We start from the raw sequence: 12,292 nt of genomic DNA, 5'->3' as shown, positions 1-12,292 counted from the left end.
TATGAAAAGGAACTCCAGGAATGGAAACACTTGGCCACCATGGTGAACTTTGCCCTTCCTCCATTGTAGTGCGATCTCAGAGTTGGTATATTTAGTTAGTGGGGGTGTGGGAGGCAAAGCCCATGACATCAGGGACTGTGAGGGGTGAAGCCCCCCACATGGAGTTTTTTTTTTGGTTTTCTGTTTGTTGTTTTGTCCTAGTGGTCAAGTGACTCCTTTCCCAGGGTTTCCTTTGTAGTTATGAGAGTTTGATATAATAAGATTTGATGAAATGAGTTTTGATGAAATGGGATTCGATAAAGTAAGTATTCAATATTTTGAAGTAAATCCATGCACACATATATACATACACTCACATAATGTACACACACACATACACACACACACACACACACACACACACACACACACACACACACACACACACACAAAACACATACAGTCATGCACACACACCACCCAAAGAGATCCCTCGCCCCAAAAGCTATGACACTGAATATTCCTTCCCAGCATTTCCAGGTGATTCAGACATCAACAGATTTGTACGCCTATTTAAGTTGCATATACAGTGAGATAAAGCAAGTAGGATTACAGTATTTCATTTTTGGCAGTACTGCTGCTATTCTTGTCATTGTAATAACATCCCTTACCACACTGATACAGTTTTTCTGGAAGACAAAGACAGGCAGGCAGACAGACAGACAGACAAAGAACATTTCTTTGGACATTATACCGATAAGTACCATATATATCACTTAATGTTCATGAAGAGCAAGATGTTTAGTAAAGCATTATTTGTTATATTCACACATAAGATGATTAGCTCAGAATAAAACTCATTTTTGTAGCTACACAACTGCATTTAAGCTGAGGTTTTATTGATTACTGCCACACTGTTTTTTTGTCTTTAAACTAAAACAATACACATTACTTCAATGTCTGCAGAATGTTTGCTTCTAGCTATCTTCATGCATTCAAAGCCTGAAAACTGCCTCCTAATTGCCCAATTAGTCCTAATGCTTTATAGTGTTGACTGTTCGTTTCTACATATTGTGCTTCAGAGCTAATTGTGGTGACAGCAAATGAACGTGCAGGAGAAAAACAAGCTACTAGAAAGTAATTACTTGGAGTGTTTCTGTTCAGTACCTGTACAGCACATTTCATTATAGTCAACAGCCTCTAAAACTGCTTGAAATAGTGGTATTTGTCATTTTCATAGAAGCTTGATAATGACATTAATTTGTCTTAATGGTCTGGTCTATTGTTATAAATAGTAAAATTAGCTTAAATTGTTTTGCTTCTGCTAGCTTTGGATGATTCCAAAGGGCCCCACATCAGCAGATGAGTAGATAATTTGGTGTGCTTGTCAAATTTCCAATAATCTGCTATACGGAACACGAGTAATGCTACTACCATTAATGTTCATTTTCCTTGAAATTCATTACTGCCCTTTTTCCCTTTTATCTTTCATAATGTCTGGGCCATTTTTCTACATTTCAAGTGGAGCCACAAAGCCTGTTCATAATCAGGTAAGTATTAATATTCTGTACAAAGTAAATACCCAGAAGGAAAACAACTCTTTATGAAACAATGAGGCGGGTGGTTTCTTCTGATAGGAGGCAAGGGGGACAAGCTGAGACAGGTACTAGGATGCTGCACACATTTATAAGATCATCCTGTACCTCTTGAGGTATAATCAAATCAATCAGGAAAGAATTTAGAGTACATTGCATGATTTGATAGACACCAGTACCTAAAATCAAAGACACAGAAAATATTTGAATCTGTATAGCTGTTTATTCAAGCAGCCAGCTTTCACCACTACGTGCAGAACATTACTACAGATTCTTTGAGCACCATGGCAATAATTAATTTACAAGTTATTTCTGACTGACTGCAACATTGTAGTCATAGTCTGTGATCATTATTACTGAAATAATAAGATTATAGCATTCATTTTAACAGCAGTGTGCCTGGCTTCCTAGTAAAATTATTAGAAAATCTGATATCATTGCAGTTACAGTAAACAAAAATGATTCTATTTTCCATCACATATGATGACATTTCAACTACTACTACACTATTACTATCATGAACCATTAATGTCATCAAAGTTGTAAAACAATAATTAACACATACTGCATACATCAGTTTTAACAAACATCAGTGGTAAAAGAAAAGTAAAACTTTTTTTGTAGATTATACATACACAGATGCAAACACTGTAGGCAGTTGGTGAAAGAAGTTATTAAACACTGTCTCATTTGTTTTGTAGCTCACTTTCTCAAGCTTTGCCATTTAGCACTCATGTAAGTCAGTAAATACAAAGCTTTTTGTCACCCACTGGTGTCCATGTAAGTCAATAGATTCAAAGCTTTTTGTTAACCACTGGTATCCCTATTCTGCAAGTGATACATAATTATAACCAAAATCTAACAGATCACATCACTTTAATTATAAGCAATTACATAATAAGAAATGATGTAGTAAGGTAGACTTCTTGATTTGTCGATTCCTGTGTGTGTGTTGGGGGGATAGAATGTCCTTTCTTATTAACATTTGGTGATATGCTTACTGGTAAACAAACTGCTCCCTAAATAACTTAAAACAGGTTAAAAAAAGTTCTTAAGCATTCTTACTGTCTCCACTGTCCCTTTCCTGCCTCTATCCTGCCTGATACCCAGACTGACCAGTAAATTGATATTAGACATTTGTGATGTATATAAGGACATTTTTGGTTGATTCCATGCAAAGCACATGTTTTATGAAAAGCTAAAGTACCAAAGAAAACAAATGTTTATACCACCCTCCTTATATATGCTGCTATTTTGTACTACATGCAAGCATCATGCGTTCTCAGCACCCAAATTGCTATCCAGGTACTATCCTGGGGGAGTTTAGACTCTGTAGCTCAAAACTGTCAATTCATAGATTAATAGGTTTTAATATCACTGTTGCAGTCAAATGATCTTAGAGATGCTGATAGTTATAACCTTTCATCTATATTCCTTAATGAACAAAAAAAATCACTTGGTAACATCTAAAAAGTAGACACAGATGTGCACTTTTTAACCAAAAAATGATAGTTTTTTTCATAATTAAGGTTACTGTTGTGTCACAGAATGATGCCTTTATTACTTTTGCTTCTATTTAAGTTACTTGGTTATATTGAAGGAACGTTCGCCATACATACGTTTACATAGATTTAGGCATCCACAAAACACACTGACTGACACTAATAAAAAGTCCACTCAAAGATGTTAAATTTCATGTAATACGAGCACTTTTGTTATTAGAACAGAACAGAAAAACTTCATTGGACATGCATGAATCGCACATTTCACTGACATATGTAAACTGAGCATTTAGTCTGGTTTATTGATTAACAGTAGGGTTGCCACCTTTTCAAATGCCCAGAGTGGGATATTTTTGTAGAAACATCAAATTTTGCAGGGCAAAACATACCCATGGCCAGGAAAAGCAAAGAAATTCACTTTTTTGTCAGAATAAAAGATTATTCTTGTAGGATTTGAGTTGCTTATTCTGTTTCTTATAATATTTAGGTGTTTCAGATACAAAATAACTGTTTTATACAACTATTAGAGAAAATATAGGCAATATTGCTGTCCTAAAATCTCAGGACATTTGCCATTTCTTTCATTTTTTTTGCAGGACACAACTGCCCAAATAGGGACTGTCCCTCGCAAAGTGGGACAGGTGGTAACCCTAATTAACAGTAAAATGAATCCTAATGTATTAAATGCACTACAAGCATGATTTCAAATGTATTAAATTACCTCCTTCTGTAAGTGTTAGGTATTGGTGGAATATGCATATTATATGTAAGGCATTGCTGCCTTATTAAATTTCAGAAGCAGTGTTACTATATGGTACATATTGTATATGCTATAAAGTCTCAAAAATTATCTAATTACTGCTTTCACATAAAAATACTAATCAATGCAATATGATTGCCCTAGTTAATGCTATGTTACTGTTGGTATTGTACCTTGCATGGTCATTTTGTACTGTTTGTGCCCTTTTACCTTGGTTTTAGCTAAAAATGTTTTTTGGACTGGCACTCCTATGCAGAAAACAAGTTTAAATAAATAAATAAAACTACATGCCAGGTTTAAGGTAAGTAATATCCTTTATTATATATATAAATAGTGTATTATTTCTGTGTTCTCCAGTTAGTTCTTATTTATGCAACATGTTCAAAGCTGCTGCATTAGACATTGCACGTTCGATTCTCAGTTAGAGCGTCTTCTGTGTGTCAACATGCATGAATGGGCGTTCCTTTGCTGAACGTTGTGCATTAGGCCCGGCAAGCCAGCATGTAAAAATCTACTGCCAATCATTAGCGGACCGGAGTTCCAATGTGGCGACCCCTAACCGGGAAAAGCCGAAAGGCAGTTCAAAGCTGCTGCATTTGCATGCTGCAAATAATAATATACATGTGAATAATTAAATTAGCCTACAACCAACACCAGTTTAGGTAGTGTTGAATAATAAAATGCAGAATTACAGAAAAATATTATGTCTTAAAAATTAATATGTTGTTCATGTATCAAAAGGAGGCTATTTATCTGCTTAATCCATTTACTGATTTGTGACATGTAACAAAGCAGAGGGTTCCAAAAAAGTGAACATTGCAATACTTTTATACTATCTTTTTCTGTTTATGTGAGCAAGAGTTTTTATGCAAGTACAATATAAATAATTAAATCAACCTGCCACCCAGATACCTGTGCAATACCAGTTAAGCCAATGCTTAATAATAATGATATATAAAATTAGTAATAGAAATGCAAACATCAAGTATACAGTAATATCTCTGGTTTAGTTATTCTTTCTTAGTATAAAGCTATTTTCCTCTAAAAAATCTGGAGACTATAAAACTGGGAAGGGGTCAGTTTTGTATTAGTAATAGACATATGTACCATTTTACTGTACTTTTGCTTAAAGTGTTGTAATTCAATGCTTGAATGTTAAGCTTCACACTTTTTGGACCCACTATAGGCTCGTTAAAGTTACGTTCTATTTAGTTTATTACTTAATATTATTCATTAGTTATTATTACTAGTTATAATAATCTCTTGAATTTGAAATTATTACAATTAATATAGAATGTGCACATAATGCTATTCACTTATTTCTTATTATCTTTTATAGTTGATATTTAAATTTAATACTTTACGTAAATAGAAGTATTACTACATTTTCTTCCACTACAGGTAAATGTAGGTATAAGAGAAAACAAGACAATGTATGTGCAGAGATCAGTAAACCTTGATCTGATTTGCTTGTCTTTGTAATATAAAGCAATGAACATTAAAGTGTGCATCCAGAATTATTCTAAAATTCTTTGTATCAGCTACACTTTTTAAATAATCTGAAAGTTCATTCTATTCTGCCACCACACTCTGTGAGAGCCAGTTACCCACTATGTTATTCTTATAGAAATTATTTTTTTCTTAATCTAAGATACTTAGCTTAAGATTTTTACAAACTATGTTCTAGAAGAAATGGTTCTTGAAAACACTTATGCACTATTAGAAAGTCTCCTCTCAATCTTCTATAGGACAATGAGAATAAATTTAGGCATTTTAATCTCTCATAATAATTCATACTCTATTGATTCTATTAGTGTAATATCTCTGGACATATTCACTTCTTTGTATATATATTTTTGACACTATGGATGTCACATTAATGTTGTATATGTTTTGATCAAACAGGACTTATAAATCATTCTATCAGATGTTCCTCCCTACTCATAAAAAAATGTAAATATTCATTTGACAGTCTTGTTGCCTGATAAACAAACCACCTCAATGTAATCTTCAGAGGATCACTTCTTTTCCACAAGTAGTCTCAAGTTCTAAAAAAAATTATCCTTTCTAATTCTATGTTACTCAAAGTGTAAACCTTGTGATATTTATTTGGGTCAAAAGACATATGCTTAGTCTTCCCTGCATTTATGTTTATTCTAGTCTGTTGTGCCCAGTTGCTCAAATATTCTTGCCTCTTCTGCAAGATTCCTCTAACAGGCTCTGAACAAATTGCTTTTCCCAGTTTAATGTCAGATAAATAAATATTGAATAGAAGAATAAGAACGTCTCCTTGGGGCACATAGTGGGTAACATAATGCATAGGCCTTCTTCTGTTTTCCCAATGTATGTACCATGTTCTAATTGATAGCTACATCATTAGCCATCTAATCAATATTTGAGATAATGTTATATGAGATAATTTATTGAACAGTTGTGTATCATTAGCTTTGTCAACTGTGCTGAAAAAGTCTATCTAAATTATATTGATCTGCAGTCAATTTTCTAGACATTCTATGACATTTCCCTAGAAACTTAACAGTCAATCTAGCCCTCAGGTAATCATGTTCACATATAAAACAGTTCCCCTTTTCCCTTAATTCCATTTAAACATTTCCAGAAGCATTGCTTCCATTAGTTTACCCATGCAAGATGGTAGACTAATAGATGGATAGTTCTTCACAATATACATTCTCTTTTGTTGTTATAGACTGACCTAATGAGCACTGTCTTATAATATCTGCTATGGTTTACTATCACAAGGTTGAAACCCACAACCATGAAATGCATAATCCAGGTAACATATGAAGACCAAAATGCTGAAGATCACAGTGTCTAAAAATCTTGAATACTGAAGATCCCTAACAGTGTAAACCCAGGAACTAGTGCTAGCATATGGCTCCAGAAGGAGGTAGAAAGTTCAAAGGTTCAACATTTTGGTCTTCAGTATTCTTATTTTCTATATTATGTTACCTTGATTCAGCATTTCAAGACTGTGGGCTTCAACCTTGTGATTGTAAACCCTCTGGTACTGCCTCTTTTCAATGCTTTTCTAAAATAATAGTTTCAAAGATACTATTAATGGGAATTTTTAGGGTTTCAGTATTGTGATTGCCTATAGTGTCCATGCCACTAGTTTTGCATGTGTTACCACTACCACTTACCACTAAAGAGAAGCTATTTATCAAGTTGTCTAGACTACAACCGATTCATTAAAGTTCCTTACTATTACTACAAACAGGAATCTTATGATTATTTAATATTGTTTTGTTCAGACCCGAGGCATTCAAAAAGTGGGCTTCAAATAATCTAATTTCTCCATCTTGGGTATAACAAATTCTTGCTATTTCCTTACAAATATAGTTTTTATTATCTACTTGCCTCACTATGAGCTATGCACCTGTAAAACTCTCTTTTGTTATCTTTACATTTCTTCAATAAAGTATTCTCAAAATCTTTGATAGCCCTTTTTCACAGCAGTTTTATCTTGTTTACAGATAATCTGATTATTTACATCATCAGAACACTGTTTTGTATTGTTCCACTTTTTGTACATTCTATTCTTTTTATTAATTTCCTAGATCTTCTTGTGATCATATATTTTTTGTGCTATTCAAAGTCCTTGCAGGGTTTTATCTAATACATTCTGTGTTGTGCCATCCAATAAAACCTTCTGTAACAAACTCAATTCTTCTATTGTATTTTGCATCAGAAATGTAGGTAGCCAGGCATGTATTAACAACATAATTGATGGACATCAGTGCATGAATGGCCAGGTTTGGGTGGAGTTTGCTACTGCTACCCACTTTAATAAATGCGGTATGTAAGTACACGCCCATGTTATTGTGCATGTTAATATATATATATATATATATATATATATATTTACTTGTTGTCACTATAACGTCACTGCAAAGTTGATCTTGTAAGTCTGAATAAAGTTTATTTGGCAATTTGTATAACAGTACTTGATACTGTGAAAATCAGCAAGGTATACTGGTCCTGGAGTACAGCTGCATTTTTTGTGTTTATAATGAAGGGTTTTGGTAGCAAGCTCAAATATGTTTTCATTGAATGTTAACTGGAACTTGTGGTGGTCGTTGCAGTTGTGGTGGTAAGTTGAGTTTAGGATATTCTCTTTAGTCAATGAAATGACGTATCTGTGGGGCTGTTTTTAGAAGAGGTGTATATTTTCTTTATAATGAATATGAGAATGTTTTTCAGAGAACCATCTGTGCAGCATCTACATCCCACCATATCACTGATTCATGTGCAGTGGAAGTAATGGTGCTTATCACCTTCTGGCCTTGCAGTTGACTGCATATGTTGTCAGCCATAGGAAGTCATACTCTCTTACCACTAAAGAGACAATAGCAGTAGTAACTAGTTCAGCACCAGTTTATGTAATTCATACCAGTGGTCACACGTGCTGTGCCAAAGAACACGTTAGCCATGCATACTGGATGTTCTATAATGTAACCAGTCTAGATTCCAGTTCAACTTACAACTCATAATGTTTGACTGTTTTAGCTAATCCAATATATTTATATTTATTTTTTTATTACATCTGTTAGCCAGGTAATGTCTGATTGGGCCAGGAGCCCATTTTCAGCAGAGACTCGAGCAGAAAAGCTCCACAACAGTAACAATACTAATAATGGTAATATACACATATAATACAGATACAGATACAGATAAAAGAGAATACAAATGTTCAGAGAATCATTATTTGAGCTCTGAGACAATTGCAAATGCATGAACAGATATGAGGATAGTGCAAATGAATCCATGTGCAACTGAGTAGCAGAAAAATAAGAAATTTAGCATGCAAATGAGTAGCAGAAAAAACGAGATCTTCATCATAGAGATGAAAAAATAAGTAATTTAGCATAGAGATGAAGAGGGAAGGAGGAAAGTTAGAAGCACCAGGAATCAGGGTACATTTAGGAGGGAGCAGAAAGGAGAGGTATAGTAGAGGAGCAGGGAAATAATTAGCCTAGAGTATGGCAAGAGCACAGCCAATGACTAGCTAGGTATTCCTTTAGGAGTTGTTTGAACTCATGGTAGTTAGGATTTTTTGAGATGGCCCGTGGAAGAGTGTTCCAGAATTTGGCTAGTCTGTGAGAAAAGAGGGAGTCACCATGACAGTTGTGGGAGTGGGTAACCCTTAGCATAAGTTTGTCAGAAGTTCTGAGGGATCAGAGATTACTATTAGGTTGGACTAGGCTGGAAATAGCAGGGCAGTTGCTGAGTTGATGGTCTATTTTGTGGGCTAAGGTAAGTTGATTTAGTGATAAAATGTTAGGGAGCTCTAGCCAGTTGAGCTGTGAGAGAGCTAAGCAGTGGTGATCTGGGTGGATGATTAGTGGTGTAGTTGGCAATTTTGTTGTAATGTGATTCTAGGTTGCTGAGATCAGTTTTTTGCAGGTTTGTGAATTGGTGAGATCCATATAGGAGGGTGGATATCTGTTGAGAAGTTACAAAAATAGTGATTTATTTAAAGAATAAAGTATAGCTTCCAAATTTAACATGGTAGCATGATAAATTTAACAGTAGTTTATACTGAACTCAAATAATTAATGAAATGAATAATTAAATGTAAAAAGACATTATAGCAAGACTATTGGTTAATTGACTAAAGAGCCACTATGCATGATATATTCCAATCAGGCACTTTTGCCAAAAGAAATTGTGTTTGGAATTTGGGAACAAATAGTATAAACCATTTTGTGGGGCAGATGTCCTGCTCATATGTCCTATTACTCTTTATGATCAGCAGTACATCACTATATCTTACAAAAAGTCATGGAGTAGGGTCTTATTTTCAGCAAAGCAGCCCTTTCTACAGCATTCTCATTGTTGCATTCACTGTACTGTGCATTTCAAATAAGATATTTTATCTTGGTTCTAAAGTGGTTACCGTGATCCTGGTAAATGTATTTTATTCCTTCAGCAGAGGTGCATTTCATTAGGACCACCAAGCACACAGTGTTTACATTTTCACAATGCTAAGTTATTTTAAACACACTACATCACAATATTCATATTACAGTTGATCTCTGTTTCCTGTTATCAGCACAATATAGATGTTATATGAGCATACACAAAGTGCAAGCACAACACACTGTGGTCAACATGACCATTTTATAAATGTGCAATAATATTTTTGAAAATGTATTCCACTCTATATTTCTGTCAAAACTGTGGACTTAACTAGTAGCTTTTTGAGAGCAGCAAGCTCAATGCTTGTCCTGATGCTAGCATAGCATACAATTGGTGATATGAATCCTATAAACTGAAGGAAAGAACAGCTAACAACATGATGACTTGTTGCAGTTAATAAACTGCTGACTAATTGTAAGGAATCCACACAGAACAGTCATAGCATTCTTGGCTTATTTCTTAATCCTCTGCTAGTTTTCATTACTTTTCTATAGTGCCACCAAAAACATACACATAAAGTAGCTAAAGAGAAGTAAATGCAGTCTGATGACATCATCAATGTACATTTCCATGGAGTTTAATTCATACTATGTCTCAGATTATGGTTTCCTTCCCTAATATTTATCAGGGTGACCAGTTCTGAAACAGTGTATTTTCTCATGCTGTTTTTTTTATTTGGCCCCTAACTAAGGTTATAATGATGTGAACTGATATTCAGACTGCTGTCACAGCAAAAGGCTGTGCTTAAAGTAAAGCATATGAATATATATATATATATATATATATATACACACACACACACACACACACACACACACACACACACACACACACACACACACACATGCTATATGCACACAAACATGTGCATATATATTTATGTGTGTGTGTTTATGTGCTTGAAATGCTCTAATAGTTTTGCCAACATAGTAAGTATCACAGACATGCCCAAAGGCTAAATTCATCACTCCCTGTCTACTGTAGCCCGCATAAGCAAAAAGCATATATGTCTTACTTCTGACTGGGTTAAAATACTTCATTTTTAAGCTACTTTTAACTGGGTGTGGAAATAATCTTTTTTTCAGTCTATTTGCAATGAGTACACTGAGTACAAATAAATGTACACATTTTATTAAATATTATGTTTGTGCAATTTTTTGTTGTTTCTTTAGTATTTTCTCTGTATTACTGGCTTTTCATAGTGGATTAATCCACAAGTGTTGTAAGGTTCATATGGCCCTTTAGAATATAGCTTCTCTATGTTCTGTCAAATCATTCAGAAGTGAAAACTCTTAAAAGTTTAATATCATGAAACATAACTCAAAAATTCATAAAAACTCAAAACATAGACATATATTTTTGCAGGGGCAAGGCTCCCTGAAACCTCATGTGGTGGAGGTCACCTCCCCAAAGCCCATAACTTATATATACCAACCCTTTGGTCACACAGTGAAGAAAAGTAAAAATACCCACTGTAGTGTATTACCAACTTGTACTATGTAAATTAGTGTGTTTTTTGTAAAAATACCCACTGTAGTGCACTACCAACTTGTACTATGTAAATTAGTGTGTTTTTTGTAAAAATACCCACTGTAGTGTACCGCCAACTTGTACTGTGTAAATGAGTGTGTTTTTTGTAAAAATACCCACTGTAGTGCACTACCAACTTGTACTATATAAATGAGTGTGTTTTTTGTAAAAATAGCCACTGTAGTGGACTACCAACTTGTACTATGTAAATTAGTGTGTTTTTTGTAAAAATACCCACTGTAGTGCACTACCAACTTGTACAATGTAAATTAGTGTGTTGTTTGTAAAAATACCCACTGTAGTGCACTACCAACTTGTACTATGTAAATTAGTGTGTTGTTTGTAAAAATACCCACTGCAGCGTACTACCAACTTGTACTATGTAAATTAGTGTGTTGTTTGTAAAAATACCCACTGTAGTGCACTTCCAACTTGTGCTATGTAAATTAGTGTGTTGTTTGTAAAAATACCCACTGTAGTGCACTACCAACTTGTACTATGTAAATGAGTGTGTTGTTTGTAAAAATACCCACTGTAGTGCACTATCAACTTGTACTATGTAAATGAGTGTGTTGTTTGTAAAAATACCCACTGTAGTGTGCTACCAACTTGTACTATGTAAATGAGTGTGTTTTTTTGTACAAATACCCACTGTAGTGTGCTACCAACTTGTACTATGTAAATGAGTGTGTTGTTTGTAAAAATACCCACTGTAGTGCGCTACCAACTTGTACTATGTAAATGAGTGTGTTGTTTGTAAAAATACCCACTGTAGTGCGCTACCAACTTGTACTATGTAAATGAGTGTGTTGTTTGTAAAAAATACCCACTGTAGTGCACTACCAACTTGTACTATGTAAATGAGTTTGTTGTTTGTAAAAATACCCACTGTAGTGCACTACCAACTTGTACTATGTAAATGAGTGTGTTGTTTGTAAAAATACCCACTGTAGTGCACTACCAACTTGTGCTATGTAAATTAGTGT

This window comes from Protopterus annectens, chromosome 5.part1 (assembly GCF_019279795.1).
Source record: "Protopterus annectens isolate FY-2018-M chromosome 5.part1, PAN1.0, whole genome shotgun sequence".
In the NCBI taxonomy this organism is placed as follows: Eukaryota; Metazoa; Chordata; order Ceratodontiformes; family Protopteridae; genus Protopterus; species Protopterus annectens.
This window is presented reverse-complemented; position numbering follows the sequence as displayed.